This window comes from Balaenoptera ricei, unplaced genomic scaffold, assembly GCF_028023285.1.
Source record: "Balaenoptera ricei isolate mBalRic1 unplaced genomic scaffold, mBalRic1.hap2 scaffold_149, whole genome shotgun sequence".
Classification (NCBI taxonomy): domain Eukaryota; kingdom Metazoa; phylum Chordata; class Mammalia; order Artiodactyla; family Balaenopteridae; genus Balaenoptera; species Balaenoptera ricei.
The window spans coordinates 417518-435116 of NW_026777452.1; the positions used below are offsets into that span (position 1 = coordinate 417518).

A 17599-nucleotide genomic window follows, 5' to 3' on the forward strand; every position below is an offset into this window, starting at 1 on the left:
CGGCCCTGGAAGATAGCCATAAACCAGCCGCTCCCGTGGTGGCTGGCCCGCAGCCAGACTGCGCCGCACGCCCAGGTGAAGGCCGTGAGGCACGCGAAGCCCTCGACCTACAACTGGCCGTCCCCACCAGCGCGCATCCACGCCGCAGCCACCTAATTGCCCGTGTGTCTCTATACAGCTCCCTCCGGAAAAAGCCCACCCTCTGCCGTTTCGCTACGGCTGGAGGCAGGAGCGGGGTCGTGGGCCGTGACTGGTTCTCCAGGTCGGCTGACCTCCAGGCATCGGAACTGTGCTTGGCGGGTGGCGTGGCTGAAAGGGTAGTTTGCTGGGGCTAAGAGGCCGTGGCAGCCCAACGGTGGATCCCAGTGGCTTTGGGCCAACTGCCGTCGAGCAGGAAGGCCGGCCCGGCCATGGCTGGGCTGCTCCTAGAACTGCGAGGGTGGACAGGTTGTGTAATGCCCAAGGGACAGCAGGCCACTGGCCCTTAAGCCTCTGAGGCCACGTCCTTGTGAGCGTCGAGCGGGATCTGAGGTGGAGCGTCAAGCGCCTACGGGTCCGGAGGTTCCCGCCCGAACAGGGCTGCAAGGTCGCCCAAGACTCTGCCACCTCCGGGTCCCCGAGGCCTCCTGTCGCCTGCCTGGGCAGGCAGCAGGGCCGTGCAGCAGAGGGCTGGTCGCCGGACTGGTGGTAATTCGCCAGCACCAGCTAAGCTGAGCCTCAAGAGTCACCCCGTGGCCCCCGCTGCCTTCTACGGCCATACCACCCTAAACGCACCCCATCTCGTCTGACCTCGGAAGCTAAGCAGGGTCGGGTCTGTTTACTACCTGGATGGGAGACCACCTGGGAATACTAGGTGCTGTAGTATTTTTTGCCCCCCGATCTGCCTTTTCTTGTCATCGCCGGTGCTCAAGGCTTCCGCTGCTCCCGCCGGGCACTGCTGCAGGCCTCATCTACTCAGGCCTCTCGCAACACAGCGTGCGCCAGAGGGGGCCCACCCAGCCGGTCTGGGTGGACATGCCGCCAGAAGGCGGCCCTGGAAGGCAGCCGCACCCCAGCCTCTCCCGGGGTGGCTGGCCCGGACCCAGACTCCGCTGCAGGCCCGGGTGAAGATCGTGAGGCCCGCGAGGCCCTCGACCTGCCCGTGGCCAACCCAACCAGCGCCCATCTGCGCCGCAGCCACCTGTCTGCCTCTGTGTCTCTCCACAGCTCCCTCCGGAAAAAGCCCACCCTCCGCTGTTTCGCCATGGCCGGGGGCGGGAGCGGGGTCCTGGGCCGGTCCGGTTCTCCGGGCCAGCCGGCCACCATGCGCTGGGAACTGTGCTCAGCGGGTGGCGTGTGGGCAAGGGTGGCCTTGCTGGGTCCAAGGGGCCGTGCCGCATCAATGGTGGCTCCCAGTGGCTTTGGGCTAACTGCCTTCAGGCAGGAGGGCCAGCCCGGCCGCGGCTGGACTGCACCTAGCACTGCGTGGGTGGACAGGGTGGGGAATGCCCAAGGGACCGTGGACCACGGACCCTTAAGCCTTCAGAGCCACGTCTTTGTGAGCGTCGAGCGGGATCTGGGGCGGTTCGCCATGCGCCTATGTGCCTGGATGTTCCCGCCAGAACTGAGCTGCTAGAGCGTCCAAGACTCCACCACACCCGGACCCCGAAGCCTGCTATCGCCTGCCTGGGCGGGCCGCAGGGCCGTGCTGCAGAGGGCTGGTCGCCGGACTGGCGGTAATTTGCCAGCACCAGGTAAGCTGAGCCTCAAGAGGCACCCCGTGGGCCCCGCTGCCTTCTATGGCCATACCACCCTATACGCACCCCATCTCGTCTGATTTCCGAAGCTAAGCAGGGTCGGGTCTGTTTACTACCTGGATGGGAGACCACCTGGGAATACTAGGTGCTGTAGTATTTTTTGCCCCCCGATTGCCCTTTTCTTGTAGTGGCCGGTACTCAAGGCTTCCTCTGCCCCCGCCGGGCACTGCTGCAGGCCTCATCTACTCAGGCCTCTCCCGACACAGCGTGCGCCGGAGGGGGCCATCCCCGCCGGTCTGGCTGGACATGCCCCCAGAAGGCGGCCCTGGAAGGCAACCGCACGCCAGCCGCTGCCGGGGTGGCTGGCCCGGACCCAGACACCGCCGCAGGCCCGGGTGAAGATCGTGAGGCCCGCGAGGCCCTCGACCTGCACCTGGCCGACCACACCAGCGCCCCTCCACGCCGCAGCCACCCGTCTGCCCGTGTGTCTCTCCACAGCTCCCTCCGGAAAAAGCCCACGCTCCACTCTTTCACCACGGCCGGGGGCGGGAGTGGGGTCGTGGGCCGGGAATGGTTCTCCGGGCCGGCCGGTCACCGGGTGCAGGGAACTTTGCTCAGCATTTGGCGGAGGGGCAAGGGTGGCCTTGCTGGGTCTAAGGGGTCTTGCCGACTCAATGGTGCCTCCCAGTGGCTTCAGGCCAACTGCCGTCGGGCAGGAGGGCCAGCCTGGCCGCGGCCGGGCTTCACCTAGAACTGTGTGGGCAGACAGGGTGGCGAATGCCCAAAGGACCGTGGGCCACGGGCCCTTAAGCCCCCGGGGCCACGTCCTTGTGGGCGTCAAGCGGGATCTGGGGCAGAGGGCCAAGCTCCTATGGGCCTGGAGGGTCCCGCCTGACCTGAGCTGCGAGGTCTCCCACGAGTCCGCCAATCCCGGGTGCCCGAGGCCTCCTGTCGCCTGCCTTGGTGGGCGGGCTGGGCCGTGCCGGAGAGGGTTGGCTGCCGGGCTGTCGGCAAGCCCCAGCACCAGGGAAGCTAAGCCTCAAGAGGCACCCCGTGGCCCCCGCAGCCTTCTACCGCCATACCACCCTGAACGCGCCCGATATCGTCTGATCCTGGAAGCTAAGCAGGGTCGGGCCTGCTTAGTACTTGGATGGGAGACCACATGGGAATACCAGGTGCTGTAGGCTTTTTTGCCTCCCACTATAAATTCTCCTTTAGGCGCCCACGGCTGATGCCGCCTCCGCCTCTGCAGGCCTCACCTCCTCAGGGCCCTCCCAACACAGCGTGCTCTGGAGGGGGCGCTCCCCGCAGGTCTGGATGGAAATGCGGCCAGAAGGCGGCCCTGGAAGATAGCCATAAACCAGCCGCTCCCGTGGTGGCTGGCCCGCAGCCAGACTGCGCCGCACGCCCAGGTGAAGGCCGTGAGGCACGCGAAGCCCTCCACCTACAACTGGCCGTCCCCACCAGCGCGCATCCACGCCGCAGCCACCTAATTGCCCGTGTGTCTCTATACAGCTCCCTCCGGAAAAAGCCCACCCTCTGCCGTTTCGCTACGGCTGGAGGCAGGAGCGGGGTCGTGGGCCGTGACTGGTTCTCCAGGTCGGCTGACCTCCAGGCATCGGAACTGTGCTTGGCGGGTGGCGTGGCTGAAAGGGTAGTTTGCTGGGGCTAAGAGGCCGTGGCAGCCCAACGGTGGATCCCAGTGGCTTTGGGCCAACTGCCGTCGAGCAGGAAGGCCGGCCCGGCCATGGCTGGGCTGCTCCTAGAACTGCGAGGGTGGACAGGTTGTGTAATGCCCAAGGGACAGCAGGCCACTGGCCCTTAAGCCTCTGAGGCCACGTCCTTGTGAGCGTCGAGCGGGATCTGAGGTGGAGCGTCAAGCGCCTACGGGTCCGGAGGTTCCCGCCCGAACAGGGCTGCAAGGTCGCCCAAGACTCTGCCACCTCCGGGTCCCCGAGGCCTCCTGTCGCCTGCCTGGGCAGGCAGCAGGGCCGTGCAGCAGAGGGCTGGTCGCCGGACTGGTGGTAATTCGCCAGCACCAGCTAAGCTGAGCCTCAAGAGTCACCCCGTGGCCCCCGCTGCCTTCTACGGCCATACCACCCTAAACGCACCCCATCTCGTCTGACCTCGGAAGCTAAGCAGGGTCGGGTCTGTTTACTACCTGGATGGGAGACCACCTGGGAATACTAGGTGCTGTAGTATTTTTTGCCCCCCGATCTGCCTTTTCTTGTCATCGCCGGTGCTCAAGGCTTCCGCTGCTCCCGCCGGGCACTGCTGCAGGCCTCATCTACTCAGGCCTCTCGCAACACAGCGTGCGCCAGAGGGGGCCCACCCAGCCGGTCTGGGTGGACATGCCGCCAGAAGGCGGCCCTGGAAGGCAGCCGCACCCCAGCCTCTCCCGGGGTGGCTGGCCCGGACCCAGACTCCGCTGCAGGCCCGGGTGAAGATCGTGAGGCCCGCGAGGCCCTCGACCTGCCCGTGGCCAACCCAACCAGCGCCCATCTGCGCCGCAGCCACCTGTCTGCCTCTGTGTCTCTCCACAGCTCCCTCCGGAAAAAGCCCACCCTCCGCTGTTTCGCCATGGCCGGGGGCGGGAGCGGGGTCCTGGGCCGGTCCGGTTCTCCGGGCCAGCCGGCCACCATGCGCTGGGAACTGTGCTCAGCGGGTGGCGTGTGGGCAAGGGTGGCCTTGCTGGGTCCAAGGGGCCGTGCCGCATCAATGGTGGCTCCCAGTGGCTTTGGGCTAACTGCCTTCAGGCAGGAGGGCCAGCCCGGCCGCGGCTGGACTGCACCTAGCACTGCGTGGGTGGACAGGGTGGGGAATGCCCAAGGGACCGTGGACCACGGACCCTTAAGCCTTCAGAGCCACGTCTTTGTGAGCGTCGAGCGGGATCTGGGGCGGTTCGCCATGCGCCTATGTGCCTGGATGTTCCCGCCAGAACTGAGCTGCTAGAGCGTCCAAGACTCCACCACACCCGGACCCCGAAGCCTGCTATCGCCTGCCTGGGCGGGCCGCAGGGCCGTGCTGCAGAGGGCTGGTCGCCGGACTGGCGGTAATTTGCCAGCACCAGGTAAGCTGAGCCTCAAGAGGCACCCCGTGGGCCCCGCTGCCTTCTATGGCCATACCACCCTATACGCACCCCATCTCGTCTGATTTCCGAAGCTAAGCAGGGTCGGGTCTGTTTACTACCTGGATGGGAGACCACCTGGGAATACTAGGTGCTGTAGTATTTTTTGCCCCCCGATTGCCCTTTTCTTGTAGTGGCCGGTACTCAAGGCTTCCTCTGCCCCCGCCGGGCACTGCTGCAGGCCTCATCTACTCAGGCCTCTCCCGACACAGCGTGCGCCGGAGGGGGCCATCCCCGCCGGTCTGGCTGGACATGCCCCCAGAAGGCGGCCCTGGAAGGCAACCGCACGCCAGCCGCTGCCGGGGTGGCTGGCCCGGACCCAGACACCGCCGCAGGCCCGGGTGAAGATCGTGAGGCCCGCGAGGCCCTCGACCTGCACCTGGCCGACCACACCAGCGCCCCTCCACGCCGCAGCCACCCGTCTGCCCGTGTGTCTCTCCACAGCTCCCTCCGGAAAAAGCCCACACTCCACTCTTTCACCACGGCCGGGGGCGGGAGTGGGGTCGTGGGCCGGGAATGGTTCTCCGGGCCGGCCGGTCACCGGGTGCAGGGAACTTTGCTCAGCATTTGGCGGAGGGGCAAGGGTGGCCTTGCTGGGTCTAAGGGGTCTTGCCGACTCAATGGTGCCTCCCAGTGGCTTCAGGCCAACTGCCGTCGGGCAGGAGGGCCAGCCTGGCCGCGGCCGGGCTTCACCTAGAACTGTGTGGGCAGACAGGGTGGCGAATGCCCAAAGGACCGTGGGCCACGGGCCCTTAAGCCCCCGGGGCCACGTCCTTGTGGGCGTCAAGCGGGATCTGGGGCAGAGGGCCAAGCTCCTATGGGCCTGGAGGGTCCCGCCTGACCTGAGCTGCGAGGTCTCCCACGAGTCCGCCAATCCCGGGTGCCCGAGGCCTCCTGTCGCCTGCCTTGGTGGGCGGGCTGGGCCGTGCCGGAGAGGGTTGGCTGCCGGGCTGTCGGCAAGCCCCAGCACCAGGGAAGCTAAGCCTCAAGAGGCACCCCGTGGCCCCCGCAGCCTTCTACCGCCATACCACCCTGAACGCGCCCGATATCGTCTGATCCTGGAAGCTAAGCAGGGTCGGGCCTGCTTAGTACTTGGATGGGAGACCACATGGGAATACCAGGTGCTGTAGGCTTTTTTGCCTCCCACTATAAATTCTCCTTTAGGCGCCCACGGCTGATGCCGCCTCCGCCTCTGCAGGCCTCACCTCCTCAGGGCCCTCCCAACACAGCGTGCTCTGGAGGGGGCGCTCCCCGCAGGTCTGGATGGAAATGCGGCCAGAAGGCGGCCCTGGAAGATAGCCATAAACCAGCCGCTCCCGTGGTGGCTGGCCCGCAGCCAGACTGCGCCGCACGCCCAGGTGAAGGCCGTGAGGCACGCGAAGCCCTCCACCTACAACTGGCCGTCCCCACCAGCGCGCATCCACGCCGCAGCCACCTAATTGCCCGTGTGTCTCTATACAGCTCCCTCCGGAAAAAGCCCACCCTCTGCCGTTTCGCTACGGCTGGAGGCAGGAGCGGGGTCGTGGGCCGTGACTGGTTCTCCAGGTCGGCTGACCTCCAGGCATCGGAACTGTGCTTGGCGGGTGGCGTGGCTGAAAGGGTAGTTTGCTGGGGCTAAGAGGCCGTGGCAGCCCAACGGTGGATCCCAGTGGCTTTGGGCCAACTGCCGTCGAGCAGGAAGGCCGGCCCGGCCATGGCTGGGCTGCTCCTAGAACTGCGAGGGTGGACAGGTTGTGTAATGCCCAAGGGACAGCAGGCCACTGGCCCTTAAGCCTCTGAGGCCACGTCCTTGTGAGCGTCGAGCGGGATCTGAGGTGGAGCGTCAAGCGCCTACGGGTCCGGAGGTTCCCGCCCGAACAGGGCTGCAAGGTCGCCCAAGACTCTGCCACCTCCGGGTCCCCGAGGCCTCCTGTCGCCTGCCTGGGCAGGCAGCAGGGCCGTGCAGCAGAGGGCTGGTCGCCGGACTGGTGGTAATTCGCCAGCACCAGCTAAGCTGAGCCTCAAGAGTCACCCCGTGGCCCCCGCTGCCTTCTACGGCCATACCACCCTAAACGCACCCCATCTCGTCTGACCTCGGAAGCTAAGCAGGGTCGGGTCTGTTTACTACCTGGATGGGAGACCACCTGGGAATACTAGGTGCTGTAGTATTTTTTGCCCCCCGATCTGCCTTTTCTTGTCATCGCCGGTGCTCAAGGCTTCCGCTGCTCCCGCCGGGCACTGCTGCAGGCCTCATCTACTCAGGCCTCTCGCAACACAGCGTGCGCCAGAGGGGGCCCACCCAGCCGGTCTGGGTGGACATGCCGCCAGAAGGCGGCCCTGGAAGGCAGCCGCACCCCAGCCTCTCCCGGGGTGGCTGGCCCGGACCCAGACTCCGCTGCAGGCCCGGGTGAAGATCGTGAGGCCCGCGAGGCCCTCGACCTGCCCGTGGCCAACCCAACCAGCGCCCATCTGCGCCGCAGCCACCTGTCTGCCTCTGTGTCTCTCCACAGCTCCCTCCGGAAAAAGCCCACCCTCCGCTGTTTCGCCATGGCCGGGGGCGGGAGCGGGGTCCTGGGCCGGTCCGGTTCTCCGGGCCAGCCGGCCACCATGCGCTGGGAACTGTGCTCAGCGGGTGGCGTGTGGGCAAGGGTGGCCTTGCTGGGTCCAAGGGGCCGTGCCGCATCAATGGTGGCTCCCAGTGGCTTTGGGCTAACTGCCTTCAGGCAGGAGGGCCAGCCCGGCCGCGGCTGGACTGCACCTAGCACTGCGTGGGTGGACAGGGTGGGGAATGCCCAAGGGACCGTGGACCACGGACCCTTAAGCCTTCAGAGCCACGTCTTTGTGAGCGTCGAGCGGGATCTGGGGCGGTTCGCCATGCGCCTATGTGCCTGGATGTTCCCGCCAGAACTGAGCTGCTAGAGCGTCCAAGACTCCACCACACCCGGCCCCCGAAGCCTGCTATCGCCTGCCTGGGCGGGCCGCAGGGCCGTGCTGCAGAGGGCTGGTCGCCGGACTGGCGGTAATTTGCCAGCACCAGGTAAGCTGAGCCTCAAGAGGCACCCCGTGGGCCCCGCTGCCTTCTATGGCCATACCACCCTATACGCACCCCATCTCGTCTGATTTCCGAAGCTAAGCAGGGTCGGGTCTGTTTACTACCTGGATGGGAGACCACCTGGGAATACTAGGTGCTGTAGTATTTTTTGCCCCCCGATTGCCCTTTTCTTGTAGTGGCCGGTACTCAAGGCTTCCTCTGCCCCCGCCGGGCACTGCTGCAGGCCTCATCTACTCAGGCCTCTCCCGACACAGCGTGCGCCGGAGGGGGCCATCCCCGCCGGTCTGGCTGGACATGCCCCCAGAAGGCGGCCCTGGAAGGCAACCGCACGCCAGCCGCTGCCGGGGTGGCTGGCCCGGACCCAGACACCGCCGCAGGCCCGGGTGAAGATCGTGAGGCCCGCGAGGCCCTCGACCTGCACCTGGCCGACCACACCAGCGCCCCTCCACGCCGCAGCCACCCGTCTGCCCGTGTGTCTCTCCACAGCTCCCTCCGGAAAAAGCCCACGCTCCACTCTTTCACCACGGCCGGGGGCGGGAGTGGGGTCGTGGGCCGGGAATGGTTCTCCGGGCCGGCCGGTCACCGGGTGCAGGGAACTTTGCTCAGCATTTGGCGGAGGGGCAAGGGTGGCCTTGCTGGGTCTAAGGGGTCTTGCCGACTCAATGGTGCCTCCCAGTGGCTTCAGGCCAACTGCCGTCGGGCAGGAGGGCCAGCCTGGCCGCGGCCGGGCTTCACCTAGAACTGTGTGGGCAGACAGGGTGGCGAATGCCCAAAGGACCGTGGGCCACGGGCCCTTAAGCCCCCGGGGCCACGTCCTTGTGGGCGTCAAGCGGGATCTGGGGCAGAGGGCCAAGCTCCTATGGGCCTGGAGGGTCCCGCCTGACCTGAGCTGCGAGGTCTCCCACGAGTCCGCCAATCCCGGGTGCCCGAGGCCTCCTGTCGCCTGCCTTGGTGGGCGGGCTGGGCCGTGCCGGAGAGGGTTGGCTGCCGGGCTGTCGGCAAGCCCCAGCACCAGGGAAGCTAAGCCTCAAGAGGCACCCCGTGGCCCCCGCAGCCTTCTACCGCCATACCACCCTGAACGCGCCCGATATCGTCTGATCCTGGAAGCTAAGCAGGGTCGGGCCTGCTTAGTACTTGGATGGGAGACCACATGGGAATACCAGGTGCTGTAGGCTTTTTTGCCTCCCACTATAAATTCTCCTTTAGGCGCCCACGGCTGATGCCGCCTCCGCCTCTGCAGGCCTCACCTCCTCAGGGCCCTCCCAACACAGCGTGCTCTGGAGGGGGCGCTCCCCGCAGGTCTGGATGGAAATGCGGCCAGAAGGCGGCCCTGGAAGATAGCCATAAACCAGCCGCTCCCGTGGTGGCTGGCCCGCAGCCAGACTGCGCCGCACGCCCAGGTGAAGGCCGTGAGGCACGCGAAGCCCTCGACCTACAACTGGCCGTCCCCACCAGCGCGCATCCACGCCGCAGCCACCTAATTGCCCGTGTGTCTCTATACAGCTCCCTCCGGAAAAAGCCCACCCTCTGCCGTTTCGCTACGGCTGGAGGCAGGAGCGGGGTCGTGGGCCGTGACTGGTTCTCCAGGTCGGCTGACCTCCAGGCATCGGAACTGTGCTTGGCGGGTGGCGTGGCTGAAAGGGTAGTTTGCTGGGGCTAAGAGGCCGTGGCAGCCCAACGGTGGATCCCAGTGGCTTTGGGCCAACTGCCGTCGAGCAGGAAGGCCGGCCCGGCCATGGCTGGGCTGCTCCTAGAACTGCGAGGGTGGACAGGTTGTGTAATGCCCAAGGGACAGCAGGCCACTGGCCCTTAAGCCTCTGAGGCCACGTCCTTGTGAGCGTCGAGCGGGATCTGAGGTGGAGCGTCAAGCGCCTACGGGTCCGGAGGTTCCCGCCCGAACAGGGCTGCAAGGTCGCCCAAGACTCTGCCACCTCCGGGTCCCCGAGGCCTCCTGTCGCCTGCCTGGGCAGGCAGCAGGGCCGTGCAGCAGAGGGCTGGTCGCCGGACTGGTGGTAATTCGCCAGCACCAGCTAAGCTGAGCCTCAAGAGTCACCCCGTGGCCCCCGCTGCCTTCTACGGCCATACCACCCTAAACGCACCCCATCTCGTCTGACCTCGGAAGCTAAGCAGGGTCGGGTCTGTTTACTACCTGGATGGGAGACCACCTGGGAATACTAGGTGCTGTAGTATTTTTTGCCCCCCGATCTGCCTTTTCTTGTCATCGCCGGTGCTCAAGGCTTCCGCTGCTCCCGCCGGGCACTGCTGCAGGCCTCATCTACTCAGGCCTCTCGCAACACAGCGTGCGCCAGAGGGGGCCCACCCAGCCGGTCTGGGTGGACATGCCGCCAGAAGGCGGCCCTGGAAGGCAGCCGCACCCCAGCCTCTCCCGGGGTGGCTGGCCCGGACCCAGACTCCGCTGCAGGCCCGGGTGAAGATCGTGAGGCCCGCGAGGCCCTCGACCTGCCCGTGGCCAACCCAACCAGCGCCCATCTGCGCCGCAGCCACCTGTCTGCCTCTGTGTCTCTCCACAGCTCCCTCCGGAAAAAGCCCACCCTCCGCTGTTTCGCCATGGCCGGGGGCGGGAGCGGGGTCCTGGGCCGGTCCGGTTCTCCGGGCCAGCCGGCCACCATGCGCTGGGAACTGTGCTCAGCGGGTGGCGTGTGGGCAAGGGTGGCCTTGCTGGGTCCAAGGGGCCGTGCCGCATCAATGGTGGCTCCCAGTGGCTTTGGGCTAACTGCCTTCAGGCAGGAGGGCCAGCCCGGCCGCGGCTGGACTGCACCTAGCACTGCGTGGGTGGACAGGGTGGGGAATGCCCAAGGGACCGTGGACCACGGACCCTTAAGCCTTCAGAGCCACGTCTTTGTGAGCGTCGAGCGGGATCTGGGGCGGTTCGCCATGCGCCTATGTGCCTGGATGTTCCCGCCAGAACTGAGCTGCTAGAGCGTCCAAGACTCCACCACACCCGGACCCCGAAGCCTGCTATCGCCTGCCTGGGCGGGCCGCAGGGCCGTGCTGCAGAGGGCTGGTCGCCGGACTGGCGGTAATTTGCCAGCACCAGGTAAGCTGAGCCTCAAGAGGCACCCCGTGGGCCCCGCTGCCTTCTATGGCCATACCACCCTATACGCACCCCATCTCGTCTGATTTCCGAAGCTAAGCAGGGTCGGGTCTGTTTACTACCTGGATGGGAGACCACCTGGGAATACTAGGTGCTGTAGTATTTTTTGCCCCCCGATTGCCCTTTTCTTGTAGTGGCCGGTACTCAAGGCTTCCTCTGCCCCCGCCGGGCACTGCTGCAGGCCTCATCTACTCAGGCCTCTCCCGACACAGCGTGCGCCGGAGGGGGCCATCCCCGCCGGTCTGGCTGGACATGCCCCCAGAAGGCGGCCCTGGAAGGCAACCGCACGCCAGCCGCTGCCGGGGTGGCTGGCCCGGACCCAGACACCGCCGCAGGCCCGGGTGAAGATCGTGAGGCCCGCGAGGCCCTCGACCTGCACCTGGCCGACCACACCAGCGCCCCTCCACGCCGCAGCCACCCGTCTGCCCGTGTGTCTCTCCACAGCTCCCTCCGGAAAAAGCCCACGCTCCACTCTTTCACCACGGCCGGGGGCGGGAGTGGGGTCGTGGGCCGGGAATGGTTCTCCGGGCCGGCCGGTCACCGGGTGCAGGGAACTTTGCTCAGCATTTGGCGGAGGGGCAAGGGTGGCCTTGCTGGGTCTAAGGGGTCTTGCCGACTCAATGGTGCCTCCCAGTGGCTTCAGGCCAACTGCCGTCGGGCAGGAGGGCCAGCCTGGCCGCGGCCGGGCTTCACCTAGAACTGTGTGGGCAGACAGGGTGGCGAATGCCCAAAGGACCGTGGGCCACGGGCCCTTAAGCCCCCGGGGCCACGTCCTTGTGGGCGTCAAGCGGGATCTGGGGCAGAGGGCCAAGCTCCTATGGGCCTGGAGGGTCCCGCCTGACCTGAGCTGCGAGGTCTCCCACGAGTCCGCCAATCCCGGGTGCCCGAGGCCTCCTGTCGCCTGCCTTGGTGGGCGGGCTGGGCCGTGCCGGAGAGGGTTGGCTGCCGGGCTGTCGGCAAGCCCCAGCACCAGGGAAGCTAAGCCTCAAGAGGCACCCCGTGGCCCCCGCAGCCTTCTACCGCCATACCACCCTGAACGCGCCCGATATCGTCTGATCCTGGAAGCTAAGCAGGGTCGGGCCTGCTTAGTACTTGGATGGGAGACCACATGGGAATACCAGGTGCTGTAGGCTTTTTTGCCTCCCACTATAAATTCTCCTTTAGGCGCCCACGGCTGATGCCGCCTCCGCCTCTGCAGGCCTCACCTCCTCAGGGCCCTCCCAACACAGCGTGCTCTGGAGGGGGCGCTCCCCGCAGGTCTGGATGGAAATGCGGCCAGAAGGCGGCCCTGGAAGATAGCCATAAACCAGCCGCTCCCGTGGTGGCTGGCCCGCAGCCAGACTGCGCCGCACGCCCAGGTGAAGGCCGTGAGGCACGCGAAGCCCTCGACCTACAACTGGCCGTCCCCACCAGCGCGCATCCACGCCGCAGCCACCTAATTGCCCGTGTGTCTCTATACAGCTCCCTCCGGAAAAAGCCCACCCTCTGCCGTTTCGCTACGGCTGGAGGCAGGAGCGGGGTCGTGGGCCGTGACTGGTTCTCCAGGTCGGCTGACCTCCAGGCATCGGAACTGTGCTTGGCGGGTGGCGTGGCTGAAAGGGTAGTTTGCTGGGGCTAAGAGGCCGTGGCAGCCCAACGGTGGATCCCAGTGGCTTTGGGCCAACTGCCGTCGAGCAGGAAGGCCGGCCCGGCCATGGCTGGGCTGCTCCTAGAACTGCGAGGGTGGACAGGTTGTGTAATGCCCAAGGGACAGCAGGCCACTGGCCCTTAAGCCTCTGAGGCCACGTCCTTGTGAGCGTCGAGCGGGATCTGAGGTGGAGCGTCAAGCGCCTACGGGTCCGGAGGTTCCCGCCCGAACAGGGCTGCAAGGTCGCCCAAGACTCTGCCACCTCTGGGTCCCCGAGGCCTCCTGTCGCCTGCCTGGGCAGGCAGCAGGGCCGTGCAGCAGAGGGCTGGTCGCCGGACTGGTGGTAATTCGCCAGCACCAGCTAAGCTGAGCCTCAAGAGTCACCCCGTGGCCCCCGCTGCCTTCTACGGCCATACCACCCTAAACGCACCCCATCTCGTCTGACCTCGGAAGCTAAGCAGGGTCGGGTCTGTTTACTACCTGGATGGGAGACCACCTGGGAATACTAGGTGCTGTAGTATTTTTTGCCCCCCGATCTGCCTTTTCTTGTCATCGCCGGTGCTCAAGGCTTCCGCTGCTCCCGCCGGGCACTGCTGCAGGCCTCATCTACTCAGGCCTCTCGCAACACAGCGTGCGCCAGAGGGGGCCCACCCAGCCGGTCTGGGTGGACATGCCGCCAGAAGGCGGCCCTGGAAGGCAGCCGCACCCCAGCCTCTCCCGGGGTGGCTGGCCCGGACCCAGACTCCGCTGCAGGCCCGGGTGAAGATCGTGAGGCCCGCGAGGCCCTCGACCTGCCCGTGGCCAACCCAACCAGCGCCCATCTGCGCCGCAGCCACCTGTCTGCCTCTGTGTCTCTCCACAGCTCCCTCCGGAAAAAGCCCACCCTCCGCTGTTTCGCCATGGCCGGGGGCGGGAGCGGGGTCCTGGGCCGGTCCGGTTCTCCGGGCCAGCCGGCCACCATGCGCTGGGAACTGTGCTCAGCGGGTGGCGTGTGGGCAAGGGTGGCCTTGCTGGGTCCAAGGGGCCGTGCCGCATCAATGGTGGCTCCCAGTGGCTTTGGGCTAACTGCCTTCAGGCAGGAGGGCCAGCCCGGCCGCGGCTGGACTGCACCTAGCACTGCGTGGGTGGACAGGGTGGGGAATGCCCAAGGGACCGTGGACCACGGACCCTTAAGCCTTCAGAGCCACGTCTTTGTGAGCGTCGAGCGGGATCTGGGGCGGTTCGCCATGCGCCTATGTGCCTGGATGTTCCCGCCAGAACTGAGCTGCTAGAGCGTCCAAGACTCCACCACACCCGGACCCCGAAGCCTGCTATCGCCTGCCTGGGCGGGCCGCAGGGCCGTGCTGCAGAGGGCTGGTCGCCGGACTGGCGGTAATTTGCCAGCACCAGGTAAGCTGAGCCTCAAGAGGCACCCCGTGGGCCCCGCTGCCTTCTATGGCCATACCACCCTATACGCACCCCATCTCGTCTGATTTCCGAAGCTAAGCAGGGTCGGGTCTGTTTACTACCTGGATGGGAGACCACCTGGGAATACTAGGTGCTGTAGTATTTTTTGCCCCCCGATTGCCCTTTTCTTGTAGTGGCCGGTACTCAAGGCTTCCTCTGCCCCCGCCGGGCACTGCTGCAGGCCTCATCTACTCAGGCCTCTCCCGACACAGCGTGCGCCGGAGGGGGCCATCCCCGCCGGTCTGGCTGGACATGCCCCCAGAAGGCGGCCCTGGAAGGCAACCGCACGCCAGCCGCTGCCGGGGTGGCTGGCCCGGACCCAGACACCGCCGCAGGCCCGGGTGAAGATCGTGAGGCCCGCGAGGCCCTCGACCTGCACCTGGCCGACCACACCAGCGCCCCTCCACGCCGCAGCCACCCGTCTGCCCGTGTGTCTCTCCACAGCTCCCTCCGGAAAAAGCCCACACTCCACTCTTTCACCACGGCCGGGGGCGGGAGTGGGGTCGTGGGCCGGGAATGGTTCTCCGGGCCGGCCGGTCGCCGGGTGCAGGGAACTTTGCTCAGCATTTGGCGGAGGGGCAAGGGTGGCCTTGCTGGGTCTAAGGGGTCTTGCCGACTCAATGGTGCCTCCCAGTGGCTTCAGGCCAACTGCCGTCGGGCAGGAGGGCCAGCCTGGCCGCGGCCGGGCTTCACCTAGAACTGTGTGGGCAGACAGGGTGGCGAATGCCCAAAGGACCGTGGGCCACGGGCCCTTAAGCCCCCGGGGCCACGTCCTTGTGGGCGTCAAGCGGGATCTGGGGCAGAGGGCCAAGCTCCTATGGGCCTGGAGGGTCCCGCCTGACCTGAGCTGCGAGGTCTCCCACGAGTCCGCCAATCCCGGGTGCCCGAGGCCTCCTGTCGCCTGCCTTGGTGGGCGGGCTGGGCCGTGCCGGAGAGGGTTGGCTGCCGGGCTGTCGGCAAGCCCCAGCACCAGGGAAGCTAAGCCTCAAGAGGCACCCCGTGGCCCCCGCAGCCTTCTACCGCCATACCACCCTGAACGCGCCCGATATCGTCTGATCCTGGAAGCTAAGCAGGGTCGGGCCTGCTTAGTACTTGGATGGGAGACCACATGGGAATACCAGGTGCTGTAGGCTTTTTTGCCTCCCACTATAAATTCTCCTTTAGGCGCCCACGGCTGATGCCGCCTCCGCCTCTGCAGGCCTCACCTCCTCAGGGCCCTCCCAACACAGCGTGCTCTGGAGGGGGCGCTCCCCGCAGGTCTGGATGGAAATGCGGCCAGAAGGCGGCCCTGGAAGATAGCCATAAACCAGCCGCTCCCGTGGTGGCTGGCCCGCAGCCAGACTGCGCCGCACGCCCAGGTGAAGGCCGTGAGGCACGCGAAGCCCTCGACCTACAACTGGCCGTCCCCACCAGCGCGCATCCACGCCGCAGCCACCTAATTGCCCGTGTGTCTCTATACAGCTCCCTCCGGAAAAAGCCCACCCTCTGCCGTTTCGCTACGGCTGGAGGCAGGAGCGGGGTCGTGGGCCGTGACTGGTTCTCCAGGTCGGCTGACCTCCAGGCATCGGAACTGTGCTTGGCGGGTGGCGTGGCTGAAAGGGTAGTTTGCTGGGGCTAAGAGGCCGTGGCAGCCCAACGGTGGATCCCAGTGGCTTTGGGCCAACTGCCGTCGAGCAGGAAGGCCGGCCCGGCCATGGCTGGGCTGCTCCTAGAACTGCGAGGGTGGACAGGTTGTGTAATGCCCAAGGGACAGCAGGCCACTGGCCCTTAAGCCTCTGAGGCCACGTCCTTGTGAGCGTCGAGCGGGATCTGAGGTGGAGCGTCAAGCGCCTACGGGTCCGGAGGTTCCCGCCCGAACAGGGCTGCAAGGTCGCCCAAGACTCTGCCACCTCCGGGTCCCCGAGGCCTCCTGTCGCCTGCCTGGGCAGGCAGCAGGGCCGTGCAGCAGAGGGCTGGTCGCCGGACTGGTGGTAATTCGCCAGCACCAGCTAAGCTGAGCCTCAAGAGTCACCCCGTGGCCCCCGCTGCCTTCTACGGCCATACCACCCTAAACGCACCCCATCTCGTCTGACCTCGGAAGCTAAGCAGGGTCGGGTCTGTTTACTACCTGGATGGGAGACCACCTGGGAATACTAGGTGCTGTAGTATTTTTTGCCCCCCGATCTGCCTTTTCTTGTCATCGCCGGTGCTCAAGGCTTCCGCTGCTCCCGCCGGGCACTGCTGCAGGCCTCATCTACTCAGGCCTCTCGCAACACAGCGTGCGCCAGAGGGGGCCCACCCAGCCGGTCTGGGTGGACATGCCGCCAGAAGGCGGCCCTGGAAGGCAGCCGCACCCCAGCCTCTCCCGGGGTGGCTGGCCCGGACCCAGACTCCGCTGCAGGCCCGGGTGAAGATCGTGAGGCCCGCGAGGCCCTCGACCTGCCCGTGGCCAACCCAACCAGCGCCCATCTGCGCCGCAGCCACCTGTCTGCCTCTGTGTCTCTCCACAGCTCCCTCCGGAAAAAGCCCACCCTCCGCTGTTTCGCCATGGCCGGGGGCGGGAGCGGGGTCCTGGGCCGGTCCGGTTCTCCGGGCCAGCCGGCCACCATGCGCTGGGAACTGTGCTCAGCGGGTGGCGTGTGGGCAAGGGTGGCCTTGCTGGGTCCAAGGGGCCGTGCCGCATCAATGGTGGCTCCCAGTGGCTTTGGGCTAACTGCCTTCAGGCAGGAGGGCCAGCCCGGCCGCGGCTGGACTGCACCTAGCACTGCGTGGGTGGACAGGGTGGGGAATGCCCAAGGGACCGTGGACCACGGACCCTTAAGCCTTCAGAGCCACGTCTTTGTGAGCGTCGAGCGGGATCTGGGGCGGTTCGCCATGCGCCTATGTGCCTGGATGTTCCCGCCAGAACTGAGCTGCTAGAGCGTCCAAGACTCCACCACACCCGGACCCCGAAGCCTGCTATCGCCTGCCTGGGCGGGCCGCAGGGCCGTGCTGCAGAGGGCTGGTCGCCGGACTGGCGGTAATTTGCCAGCACCAGGTAAGCTGAGCCTCAAGAGGCACCCCGTGGGCCCCGCTGCCTTCTATGGCCATACCACCCTATACGCACCCCATCTCGTCTGATTTCCGAAGCTAAGCAGGGTCGGGTCTGTTTACTACCTGGATGGGAGACCACCTGGGAATACTAGGTGCTGTAGTATTTTTTGCCCCCCGATTGCCCTTTTCTTGTAGTGGCCGGTACTCAAGGCTTCCTCTGCCCCCGCCGGGCACTGCTGCAGGCCTCATCTACTCAGGCCTCTCCCGACACAGCGTGCGCCGGAGGGGGCCATCCCCGCCGGTCTGGCTGGACATGCCCCCAGAAGGCGGCCCTGGAAGGCAACCGCACGCCAGCCGCTGCCGGGGTGGCTGGCCCGGACCCAGACACCGCCGCAGGCCCGGGTGAAGATCGTGAGGCCCGCGAGGCCCTCGACCTGCACCTGGCCGACCACACCAGCGCCCCTCCACGCCGCAGCCACCCGTCTGCCCGTGTGTCTCTCCACAG

General features: G+C 66.6%; 17 pseudogenes; all 17 read left to right on the plus strand.

Moving 5' to 3' along the window:
* Positions 1-746: 746 nt before the first annotated feature.
* Positions 747-865, plus strand: LOC132358319 (5S ribosomal RNA; annotated as a pseudogene).
* A 909-nt stretch (positions 866-1774) lies between these two features.
* Positions 1775-1893, plus strand: LOC132358717 (5S ribosomal RNA; annotated as a pseudogene).
* Positions 1894-2804: 911 nt separating this feature from the next.
* On the plus strand, positions 2805-2923 carry LOC132358494 (5S ribosomal RNA; annotated as a pseudogene).
* Positions 2924-3819: 896 nt separating this feature from the next.
* On the plus strand, positions 3820-3938 carry LOC132358320 (5S ribosomal RNA; annotated as a pseudogene).
* Positions 3939-4847: 909 nt separating this feature from the next.
* On the plus strand, positions 4848-4966 carry LOC132358718 (5S ribosomal RNA; annotated as a pseudogene).
* Positions 4967-5877: 911 nt separating this feature from the next.
* LOC132358495 (5S ribosomal RNA) lies at positions 5878-5996 on the plus strand (annotated as a pseudogene).
* Positions 5997-6892: 896 nt separating this feature from the next.
* Positions 6893-7011, plus strand: LOC132358321 (5S ribosomal RNA; annotated as a pseudogene).
* Positions 7012-7920: 909 nt separating this feature from the next.
* On the plus strand, positions 7921-8039 carry LOC132358719 (5S ribosomal RNA; annotated as a pseudogene).
* A 911-nt stretch (positions 8040-8950) lies between these two features.
* LOC132358496 (5S ribosomal RNA) lies at positions 8951-9069 on the plus strand (annotated as a pseudogene).
* An 896-nt stretch (positions 9070-9965) lies between these two features.
* LOC132358322 (5S ribosomal RNA) lies at positions 9966-10084 on the plus strand (annotated as a pseudogene).
* A 909-nt stretch (positions 10085-10993) lies between these two features.
* On the plus strand, positions 10994-11112 carry LOC132358720 (5S ribosomal RNA; annotated as a pseudogene).
* Positions 11113-12023: 911 nt separating this feature from the next.
* On the plus strand, positions 12024-12142 carry LOC132358497 (5S ribosomal RNA; annotated as a pseudogene).
* Positions 12143-13038: 896 nt separating this feature from the next.
* On the plus strand, positions 13039-13157 carry LOC132358323 (5S ribosomal RNA; annotated as a pseudogene).
* A 909-nt stretch (positions 13158-14066) lies between these two features.
* On the plus strand, positions 14067-14185 carry LOC132358721 (5S ribosomal RNA; annotated as a pseudogene).
* A 911-nt stretch (positions 14186-15096) lies between these two features.
* Positions 15097-15215, plus strand: LOC132358498 (5S ribosomal RNA; annotated as a pseudogene).
* An 896-nt stretch (positions 15216-16111) lies between these two features.
* LOC132358324 (5S ribosomal RNA) lies at positions 16112-16230 on the plus strand (annotated as a pseudogene).
* A 909-nt stretch (positions 16231-17139) lies between these two features.
* On the plus strand, positions 17140-17258 carry LOC132358723 (5S ribosomal RNA; annotated as a pseudogene).
* Positions 17259-17599: the final 341 nt, after the last annotated feature.